This window comes from Camelus ferus, chromosome 5 (assembly GCF_009834535.1).
Source record: "Camelus ferus isolate YT-003-E chromosome 5, BCGSAC_Cfer_1.0, whole genome shotgun sequence".
Classification (NCBI taxonomy): Eukaryota; Metazoa; Chordata; class Mammalia; order Artiodactyla; family Camelidae; genus Camelus; species Camelus ferus.
Window position 1 is genome coordinate 58,757,056 of NC_045700.1, and position 12,037 is coordinate 58,769,092.

Consider the following 12,037-nt stretch of genomic DNA (forward strand, 5'->3'; position numbering starts at 1 on the left):
ACAAATAAAATGAAAAGATGGTAAACTCCATCTCTCAAATAATACCACCTCAGACACTACTAATAGGTGACTATGTTCAGAAATATCCCTCAAAGATAGACAGACCATCAAAAAAGCATATACTGCTAAAATCTAAAAAATCAGTTTTGGTGCATACTTCCTGGAACAAATTATAATCTTACCCCTGCACTTTGTCTAAAATCAAGTTCTTTGCCTTGCTTAAGTTCCATAAGAAAACAGCCTCCTTGAGGTCTTAGAAGAAAATTTTAATACAGAAAAAGTTCTGTAACTCTAAACATGATTGACCCATTCTGACCTCTAATCCATGTGACTAGGAAAATTGCTTGAAAATTAGTTTAGACTGGATTACTTATATACTAAAAGCCACTTGTGCATGATGTTATTCAAATACAAGATGCCAAGAAACAGCTATTAATTTGTTAATACAGCTTCTACAGTATGGGAAATTCACCAGTGATGTTGCAAGATCTTAACATTATTCAGACAAGAGCCCATAGACAAATCATCACAAAAGTGAGAAAGATGGGGCTATAACTTATCAGGGTTGAAGAAACAGGAAGGATCACTTCCTGTAAACTCAAAGAGAAAAGAATTATTATTGGCTTGCCTGTTTCAACTCAAACATCTATTAATGTGTATTAATTTGTTGTCTGTGCTGGCCAAGTTATTTCCGAGCAGGAAATTCATTTGAAAATTTGTTAATGACTATACTAGAAGAAGGTGTTTCAAGATTATACTAAGTTTTCAAGAAAACAGTTAATGTTTTTCTATCATTTTTAGGTTATTTGCTTCAAGTAAGCATTCAAACTCCATCTCTGTAAAAGATTTTTTATAAAGTTTTATTTTATTAAAAAGGCTAATAATTGTAGGACATGCATGATAAGAAGAAAATGCAGTTTTTAAATCCTTTGCCTTGAGCCTGGGAAGTGTAAGAATAAGGAGGGGGTGGAAGGGAACGTTTATATCACTCAAAACATGGCTACAGCTGTTTTGTATCAAAGGAAAAGTTTTTGAAATATGCTAAAAGCTGAGTTCAAAATACCTAAAAAGAGGTTCACCACACATTGAAAGGAATATCCACATTCTCCAAAACTTAGTTTTCTAAGCTATTATGTTACTTGGTGTTGGTTAAATGTGACCAAGGTCTAATATTTTAATCACAAAGGATAAGACTCTTTCTGCCTTTGAAAAATCCAAAATCCTCCATCAACTTCAGCAGCTGTGTATGATTAAGAATGTAAATAGGCTCAAGAGACGGATCCCATTTCCAGGTCCTCTGCTTATGAATCACCTACCCAGAGACTGAATTTTAATGGAAACAGAATTTCTTTCTAAAGCAACAAATAAATTAACTTGCAGGAACACTACAGCAAGACAACACTTCTTTACTAGCACTATTGTACTGAACAAAGACAGGCTCCATTTTGCTTTAAGACTTTTGTAACAGTTGACATACAGTCAGGAAATGAGAGTTTCTCTGTTTTTCATTTTCTGGGAAAAGAAAAATATTAAAGTTGCCTTTCCAGTAAAAGCATCTTAAACTCCAAATCTTGTTATAGCAGTTTAAAGGTCTTTCACTGAGGATGGACACAGTATTTTTGATGGTGAGAGTAGAGTGTTATTACTTGAGGCTGTTCAAACCAAAATTGGGTTGACTGATTCTGTTTACCTGGCCACCCTTGACCCAGATTCATGTGCTTGATTTACAGATCAAGATGAAATCCACTCTAATGTCTACAGTTCTAAAGATCTGTGTTACATTATTTAGTGAATTATTTACCATAAGGGATACATTTCAAGAGGGAAAGCTATTATTCTTGAAGTGAAGGACAAAGGTAAGTGAATACAAATCTTAATTCCTTAAAAACTATTCACTATACCCTAAAAATAAAATTATTTTCATGTAAAAAAATAAAAATACAATCTTTATAACACCCCTTCATAAGACTGAATTCACTTGTGACTGAATCATTAGACAATTATTTTTTCAAGTGACTTCCATAAATGAAATTACTGAAGCTTTACTGTTTATTTATGACCTCTCAAACAGACTAGAAAACCTAAAAAAAATGCCATAATGGTTTTCTATCCACTCCCTAGCCACAGTTTGATGGAAACTTTAAAATGGAAAATAGAGCACTTTGAATCTGTTTGTTTTAGAATTATAATTCAGGCTGAAAAAAAGAGTGGGTTCAATGCCAAGGATTAAATGTAAGAGAGCAATATAAATGCTTCCCTCTTAATTTAGATGTATGTTTTATTCTGATCCAATAAAAAAATAAAATATACAAAATACTCTCAGGGCAAACTTCCAACATCCACATATATCCCAACAAATAACATATATTCCAATAAATAGTATCATTATTTCCATGTAACTAAAATTATAGTGGCAAGGCCAGAAGATGTGTATTTGAGAATAAAACAAATACTAAAACCAGAAGTAGAAAACTTTAACTTATTTTTATAAAATAATAAAATAGTATTATGTATCTAAAAAACAGAGAGCTACTGAAACATCTCCATCAGTGATTTTAAAAACATGACAAAATAACTCAGAATTTATTTTTTGAACATAAGTTTCTCTACATACACTTTGCATTTCCTTTTACTTTGTGATGAAAATACTATCCAGATAATTAAGTTACTTCTGTTACATTTAATATATACTAGAGCTAACATTTAGCCATCTAAGTCTAAGCCTTAATAAAGGTCAAATTATCAATGAATTACCAACACAGCATTGTAATTATACATCTGTGTTATAATTATACAAATGCATAATACACGTTTTTCACTAAAGTTTTACTTCTTACTCTAGAAACTAAATATCTATGGATTTGAAGGATTAAATATAAAGACAAATTTAAGGAGGCTTTTTTATGTTTATGTAACAAAGCCAAAATTATGTGACTATAGATGGAATTGCATAAATTTTTAGTCAATTGATATATTTGACTGATACACGTAGAAGGTAATACACTCACCTTAAGAACATCAGCTTTTATGATACCTATCAAGTTTTATTATGCAGAAAAAAGGTCATATATTATCACCTTGAAATAAATCAAACCTTTATCATAAATCAAAATATATATCAAATCTTTAAAACTTTAATCACTCATTTTTAATTTAAAAAAGACTTTGCTCTGAGGGCAGGGAACACTGATATTCTATTGAATACACATGAAGTTTGTAGCAGAATAAACAAACCCAAACTGTGGATAATTCAAAAATTATCTGTTGTACTTGGAAAGATCCTGATGATAGGTAACATTAAGCTAATAGTAGATTTTTTTTTCATCTTGTGCATTTACCCACTGAGTGAGAACAGTTACCCCAAAAGCCGGATAAACTACTAAGGACACTAATCTGTTATTAAAATTATGGGTGTTACCTACAATTGCCTATTGTAATCATCATTCAGTGTGATTTATGTTTTCAAAACTTTAGGCATAACTAAGTCTGCTCTCACCCTTCTTCTTGTTCTTTCTCACCACCTAATTACTCCCCTACCATGTGTCTGTGAGAAACCAGAGTCCTTATGTTCCACAGACCGTCATCAGACTAATGCTCATTCCATTCTGCTGCCTCAAAAATCTGCTTTTCCCTTGACTGCCTAGAGAAATTCCCCTCTATCATTCAACACCTAGCTCCAGTAGCATCTCCTCTATTGTCTTCTTTAGTTCCCCTGACTATGGGTTAGCTCTGTTGTGCTGTCAGAAATGTTTAATTTGTGCTTCTTTCCCCTGTTATCTTGAATGTTCTTTGAGATGAGGATCTGTCTTAATCATTTTTGAGTCTAGCACAGTACCTGACATAGGTCCTTAGCAAATATCTTTGAAAAGAGAAAAGGAGAGAGGGAGAGAAGAAGGAAAGAAGATAAAAAGAAAATAGTTAGATGTTACTTCTAATAACTCTGCCTTTTTTTTTTTAGAATATTACTGGAAGCACAAATTCTAACTGTGTGGTAAGAACTCTATAAACTATCATCAATATAAATCAGATATTAGAAAATTTAAATACAGTCCTTAAATGTCTGACACCACAGCAGTGAGAAGGTACACAGGGGTTGCACAAAGATCTGCCTTCATTACTGTTAATCTTTAGGAAAAGAAAAGTTCAGAGTTATTATTCAAATGATAATATCAGTAAGATTTAGTTTGGTTTTAATAAAACTTATATTATTAGAGTAAATAACTTCCTAATTAAAGAATAGTTAAACAAAGCTAATAGGGAAGGAAAGAAAATCATACAGTTATTCAGGAAGAAGTTTAAGCAAAATCTAACATTTATTTGGGCAACTATTTCCCAGGAATGAACTGCTACTCATTAATGGGGTCAAAGACACTGGATGATTCTCTAGAGGCCCTTTTCTTTTCAAAAGGGCTTTCAAAATAAAGTGGGGGTGGAAGAAGAGGCTAGGGAACTGTTCCTTCGTGCACCAAATGCATTCTCAGAGTACTAACATCTGTTTCAGTTTACATACTTTAAGTATGACTTTACACATGGAAATTAAACTTAGGCAACATGCCTAAGAAGCCTGTCTGCAAAAGAACTACACGTACCATCAACAGCTGGAATTTGTATAGGTCCACACTCTACAAAGCATAATATCCTGTGAGCCATCAATGACCTCTATCTCAAAACCCAGATATCAAAGAACAACTTCTAACGCTCATGAAATTTTTACAGTAGAGAAGGACAGGACATTGAGGGAGTGAGGGAACAGGAATCTGATTCCAAAACAATATGGAGGAGTTCTAGAACTTAAACAGAGGCTTTGTAAATAAAGACAATTAAAGATCCAAAGACCTTTTAGAATTTCTTTATATTAAGAAATGCTCACTCCATAACATTCCACTAAATTTACTTATTAGTTAGATATTAAAAATATTTTTTCAATGTGCTAGTAAGATAATTACAGTTTCTGGTAGACTGAAGTAGCCTACAAAACCTGCAAAAATAATGATGTACCTTTGGTGCCACCATGTGGTATACCTGTATTTTTGCAGTTGTAATTTTTTTTTTTTAAATAATTTTCATACCTAGTTCTGAAGTCATCATCATCAGCCTAGACTTCTGGCATGCAAATACTATTAAAGACTTTAGGAATATAGGGTCTGTTCCCAGATAATTTACATAATGATGAATCATCAACCAATAAACGGTAACTGGGAGCCCACAATGCAGGAAACATTGCATTATGATATCTAGAAGAAAAATATATTGTCTTGTCCTCAAAGAACATACATCCATTAGCATCAAAACTCAGACAAATCAAGTACTAACATAAGACAACTCAAGAACTATTATATAACTAGATCACAATAAGTGATAAAGAAAAGTTTAAGCACTCTGATTGGAAAGTAGGAAGATACATGAGAATGTTTATAGAAGAGAACTGAGAAGTTCTGAAGTTCTTGGAAAGGATTTAGATATACAGGATGAAAATAAGAGGGTGTTTCAAGCGGAAGCAACATTAAATAAAGGTACAGATCCAGAATCATCACAGAATGCTAGGAGGACCATACCCATACTGGGGTTCATAGAGGCGAGAAAAATAAGATAGATCAGAAAGATAAGTTAGGATGATCTGTGTCAGTCCTTCACTGCCAGATCAAGAAGCCTAGATTTTAGCCTATAAGTCATAGGGAATCACTGATCCGAAGCAACACGCTTTCATTTCCCACCATAGATATAATCCCTCTGCCACGTGAATGCCTTTATGAATGAGATTATATGAAAATAACTTATTTCCCAAATTCAAAATAATCTAGCAGCTCAGATCCTCTAATCCCTCACTCTGAGTAGGTAATTTGAGGTTACAAAGCCCTGAAATCAAAGTTAACCAGTAAATCACTGCCAGATCTCCCGGGGGGGAAATCAATAAATACTTTGAAGGATGATGACTGGGCCCAAGGAGATGTGAACCTTCTTCCTAATGTTTTACTGAGATCTGTTCTGAGAGGATGGATGTGCACTGTAGGGAAGGAGAAGAACTTTAACAAAGAAGAAAGGAGGAAAAATTTAGGCTCACAGGTCCCATTCATAGCAGAGTGTAATGTAGTGTGTGTTGGTGGGGAGCGGAGTCAGGTAAAGGAATGAAGAACTGGGACAACTGCCAGGTGAGATTTAAATATCCCGGTAGAAGTAAAAACTCCTGTCTTGGTGTAAAAAACATCCAGCTTTTTCATGTCTTTTCTTCTTTGGCTTTCAGCTGAGCTAAATTTGATCTTTTTCTTACAGAAACTTGCTTAAGGCTGCAAAATCTAGGTAATATTCTCCTGTCACTTGATTTAATACCATCACCTTGGTTAATACATAGTCTGATTCTCAAGTAACAGTAGTTTAACCAAATTTAAAAATACTATAAAATTTATATTCCACTACAAAGTATCTACTGATCACTACAGAATTGGTTTTACAGAATTATTATTATTGGATAAAAGCTCCTCTCCTAGAGAAACCCCAACTCCACTATTTTACCCCAATTGACTTACAAATTTTTATAGTTGTTTGAATTAGGGAAACAATAAAGCCCATATGCTGTAGTTGGTTGACATGTCTTGAGATTCTTTTAATCCATAAGTCTGCCATTCTCTTTTTCATTTCTTTGCAATTTATTTATTAAAGAAATCAGATTGTTTGCCTTATAGTATGGTCCTGAGTCTGATTTTGCCTATCATATCCTTGAAATGTCATCATGTTTACCCCTTATATTTTTTGAAAATTGATAAGTGATCTAAAGACTTGGTCATATTCAGGGTTTTGTTTGTTTTTTGGTTTTTACAAAATTAATTTAGAGTCTTCATAGGAGGCACATAGTCTTCATAGCATCCTCTGTGATGCTAGTAGCCATTAACAATGCATTAATTCATTAGAAGTTACAAAACGGTGATATTATAATTCTATCAGTCCTCCTTAATTTATTAGTTAGAATGCTTATATGAAGAGATACTTCCCTCTATCAACCACTTGGTTATCCAAAGTATAATTCATTAGGAAAGGCAGAATAAATGCTTTACTCTTAATTTCTTTTCTAATAGGTAATAACTCTGAAGTAATAACTTTACTTGCTAACATCCTCCGTAGATGACCAATGACTTTTGTCATTATGAACTCATGGCTTCAAGTATAACATATATGTTTCAATATATTGCAATTATTATTCTTTTTGATACTCAAAATGCCCCAACTCAGTGGGAACCTCTTCAGGTTGGTTCCTGAGTCCATCTGACTCAACCCCAGTAGCTCTCTTGCTTTCTGGCCTTATAAGCAGTATTTTTAATCTTGTCTTTTAATATCAGAATCAACTAGGAAGCTTTTAAAACCCTGATGCCCAAAAAGAAAGATCTCAAATCAATAACCAAACTTTATACCTTAAGGAACTATAAAAAGAGCCAATTAATTCATAGTTAAGAAAAATAAAAGGAAATAATAAAAATTGGAGTGGAGATAAAATAGACAAACAATAGAGATAATCAATGAAATCAAAGTTAGTTCTTTGAAAATGTTAACAAAATGTTTCATTGACAAACATTTAGATAGACTAAAAAAAAAGACATGATGGAAATAACTAAGTGGGGACATTACACCAATCTTACAGAAGTAAAAAGGATTATAAGAGAATAATCTGAACAATTATAAGCAAACAAATTAGATAACCTAGATGAAGTGGACAAACTCCTAGAAATATATATATTTACTGAAGAAGAAACAGAATATTTCAACAGACTTACAAATCTCCCAACAAAGAGAAGTCCAGGACCACATGACTTTGCTGGTGAAGTCTACCAAATATTTCAAGAATTAATAGTAACCCTTCACAACCTCCTAGAATAAAAGAGAAGATGAGGGAACAATTCCTAACTCATTCTACTAGGCTAGCATTACCCTGATACCAAAGCCAAAGAGACCACAGAAAAGAAAACTATAGACCAACAGTCCTTTGAATACAGGTCTCCTCAGCCAAACACCAGCAAACTGAATCTACCATCAAATTAAAAGGATTATAAACTGCAATCCAGTGGGATTCATCTCAGAAATGCAAAGGTGTTTCAAAATATGAAAATCAATGAATGTAACACACCACATTAACAGAATGAAGGAAAAATCTCATACAGTCATCTCAATTGATCCAGAAATACAGCATCCTTTCATGGTTAAAACACTCAGCAAACTAGGAACAAACGGGAATTGCCTCAACATGACAAAGGGCACTTACGAAAAACCCACAGCTAACATCATACTTAATAGTGAAAGATTGAGAAGTCTCCTCCTAAGACCAGGAATAAGACAAGGATATCTACTTTCACCACTGCTATTCAGCATTGTACTGGAAGTTATAGCCAAATCAATTAGATCAAAAAAGGAAATGAAAGGCATCCAAATTGGAAAAGAAGTAGTATCTATTCACAGATGACATGACCTGATATGTTAAAAAAAAAAAAAAAACCCTGAAGAATACACAACAGAAACCTATTGGAGCTAATAAATAAATTCAGCAAAGCAGCAGGATACAAGATCAACACACAAAAATCAGTTTTATTTCTATACATTAGTAATTGCAGAGATGGGGGAATAGGAAGTGAATGCTTAATGGTAAAGGTTTTCCTTTTGGGTGATGAAAACATCCTGGAACTAGAGTGGTGGTTGCACAATATTGTGAATGTACTAAATGTCACCAGTAAAAAACTTTATTATGTGTATTTCATTACAATTAAAAAGAAAAAAATTACATCAGAATTGCTAAGGATAGGACCAGGTTTCATTATTTTCTAAAGCACACCAGGTGGTTCCTATGTGTAGCTGAAGTTAACCACTTATTTATATATAGTAAGGAAAATTTATTAAGAGGCTAAAGATCCTTGGGGCTGTAACTGGCACAAAGTACTTATTAAGGCTGCGGACTTAAAAGTACGGTGTTTTGTATAAGCTGATTTTTATGTAAGTAGGACTTGAGAGTCTACTTAGGGTTTATTTTGCACAGTTGTCATTAAATTGTGCAATTCTTTCAGCTTTATGAAGTTGAAATTGAAATCCAAGAGTTCAATTAGAATTTTTAAATTCTGAAATGTCATTTTAACAATCTGAGAAAAAATACCAGCATATTAACAAAAGTTCTCTTCTGCACTGTTACTTCCCAATTGAATTACATCTTGAATCTGTACAAAATAGTATTATCTACATGTTCAGTCTTCATGGATACCCTCCATTCTTTCTTCCTACCCTACTGTTGACCAGAAGCCTTACCAACAACATAAACAGTCAATTAATATACATTCTGTATGTTAAATCTCTATCTGCACATAGTTTATACATTCCCAACATACCTAACTTTTTTTTAATTTTTTGAATATTTCTAGGCAATGTAATGCATCTGTGAGTTTTTTCAAATGTAAAAAATTTCCGAAAAGTTTTCCAACATATTTATTGAAAAACATCCATGTATAAGTGGACCCACACAGTTCAAACCCGTGTTGGTCAATGGTCAACTGTATAAATCATAAAACTCTTCATATGAAACATAGGAGAGTATCTTCATAAGCTTGGAACAGGTAACGTTCTTAGATACAGCAACAAAAGCATTATTCATAAAAGAAAAAAACTGACAAACTGTACTTCACCAAAATTTAAAACTTCAGTTCTGTGAAAGAAGCTGAACAGAATAAACAGAGATGCCACAATCTGGGAGAAAATATTTAAAATTCACATATCTGACAGAGGAATCCTATGTAAAATATATGAAGAAATCTCAAAACTCAATAATAAGAACACAACCAATCAATAAAACAATGGATAAAAGATGTGAAGACACTGCACCAAAGATATAGGTAGGACATAAACACATGAAAATATGCCCAACACCATTAGTCATTAGTGAAATGAAAATAAAACAGTGAAATCCCACTACAAACTTACAGTGGCAAAAATTTAAAATCCTGACAACACCAAGTGCTGAGAAGGATGTAAAGCAACTAAAACTTTCATACTTTACTGATTAGAATGCAAAATGAGACCAGAAACTGGAAAAACAGTCTGACAGTTTCTTAAAAATTTAAACATATGATTTGACCCAGCAATCCCACTTGTTGGTATTTATCCTGGAGAAAAAGAGAACTTATGTTCACATGAAAACCTACAAATCACGTTTAGAGTGGTATTATTCATAATTTCCAAAACTGGAGGAAATGCTAAAGTCCTTCAACAAAAGAATAAATAAACAAACTGCAAAATATCCATGTAATAGAATACCACTCAGCAAATAAAAAAGAGAAAACGAAACTACTGGTCTACACAACTACATGGATTTCAAACATATTATGCTAAGTAAAAGAAACTAGACTCAAAAGCTCACATATTATATAATGTCGTTTATATGACCTTCTGGAAAAGGAAAACTGTAGGGATAGAGAACAGATCAGTGGTTGCCCAGTGTAGTAGTTAGTTTTATGTGTCAACTTAACTGGGTCACAGGGTACCCAGATATTTGGCTAAACATTATGTACAGGTTTGTCTGTCAGAGTATTTCCAGTGAGATTAGCAGGCAGCTCTCCCCAAAGTGGGTGGGCATCATCTGGGGCCCATTAACGCCCTGAGCAGAGCAAAAGGAAGAGGAATGGAGAATTTGTTCCTTCTCTACCTGACTGCTGAGCTGGTACATCGTTCTTCTCCTGTACTTGGACTGGATTTACACCATCAGCTTCACTGATGACCTTCCAACTCAGACTGAATTACACCACCGGTTTTCTAGGGTGTCCAACTTGCTGACTGCACATTGTAGGACTTTTCAGCCTCCATAATTGAGTGCACCAATTCCTTAAATAAATAAACAAACAAATCAATCGATAAAAAATCCTGTTGGTTCTGTTTTTCTGGAGAACCCTTACTAATACAGATTTTGGTACCGAGTGGGCTGCTGTTGTAACTAACAAAGACCTGCAAATGTGGAAGCAGCTCTAGAACAGGATAAAGGAAGAGGCTGGAAGACTTTTAGTGTCAATTGCCACAAAGGGACTTTTAGAGATGATTCTGGTGTGGACTTATAAAGAAAAGAGGAGAGCTGAAGACAACCATGGACCTGTTAAAGATGCTCAGCTCTCAACAAATGAGCCAAACCTTCCTTGCTCTCTTCTATGAAATGCCCACGTGCAGAGGGTATCCAGCCACTTCTATCACCCTCAATATTGTGTTACTTCTTTCCAGTCCTCCGAACACTTTAGAAAATTTTGGTTATATTTTAGAGTTTGTGGGCCAATCAATAAAGACTGGTGTCTGATATACAAATGTCAGGATCTGAAGGGAAATATTAGACTTAAAAAGCACAATTCATTATACTGAACAATTCTTGAAAAAGTGACTCCACATTACAATCTAAATTTTAATCAATGGACTGCCTACCCTTGCTACCTTTCAATTGTTGCTGATTGATGCAGTATTTACAGGCAATTTTGCTTTTTTTTTTTACACCACTTCATCAGTCCTTTTTCCTCCTGATTTCTGAAGAAATCATACTCTCTTATAATATTCCCTTTTCTTTGGGTTTTCCCAAAACTTTAGACTTAAAACTAAGTTAAACAGTTCCCTTTTGGGGCTGTCATTAGTTACTCCTCCTGCCTTTCCCAGTGACATGTGTTTCTCTTCCACAAAGCATTCACTCACAATTTAAAAAAATGCAGCTATCGTTCAACCTACAGTATCTATTCTAGGAATTTCTCCTACAGCAACACTGAAAATGTGTGTCCTGTAACACTATTTGCCACTTTTTTAAAAATGGAAATGACTAAACATCCACCTTTGAGATAATGATTTAATCAATTATGGCACACTTATTCTACAAAGTACTATGCGGTCTTTAAAAAGGAGATAAAAATCTATATACACTGGAGTGAAACCATACATAGCTGGGGAAAAAAGAATACAACAGTGCATTGCATTGAAGAATGATGTTAATGTGCATGTATGCCCAGAAAAATATCAAGCAGCATATACACCAAACTTTTAATGCTGGAGA

At 33.8% G+C, this 12,037-nt stretch overlaps 1 long non-coding RNA gene across 1 annotated transcript in view; it reads right to left on the reverse strand.

The window, feature by feature from the left end:
* The window catches only part of LOC106730196, a 153,271-nt gene that overhangs the window by 140,269 nt on the left and 965 nt on the right, over positions 1 to 12,037 (reverse strand). Inside the window, exon 2 of the long non-coding RNA XR_001366634.2 lies at positions 10,667 to 10,842. This is a non-coding gene — a long non-coding RNA (uncharacterized LOC106730196). The remainder of the gene's footprint in view (positions 1 to 10,666; positions 10,843 to 12,037) is intronic.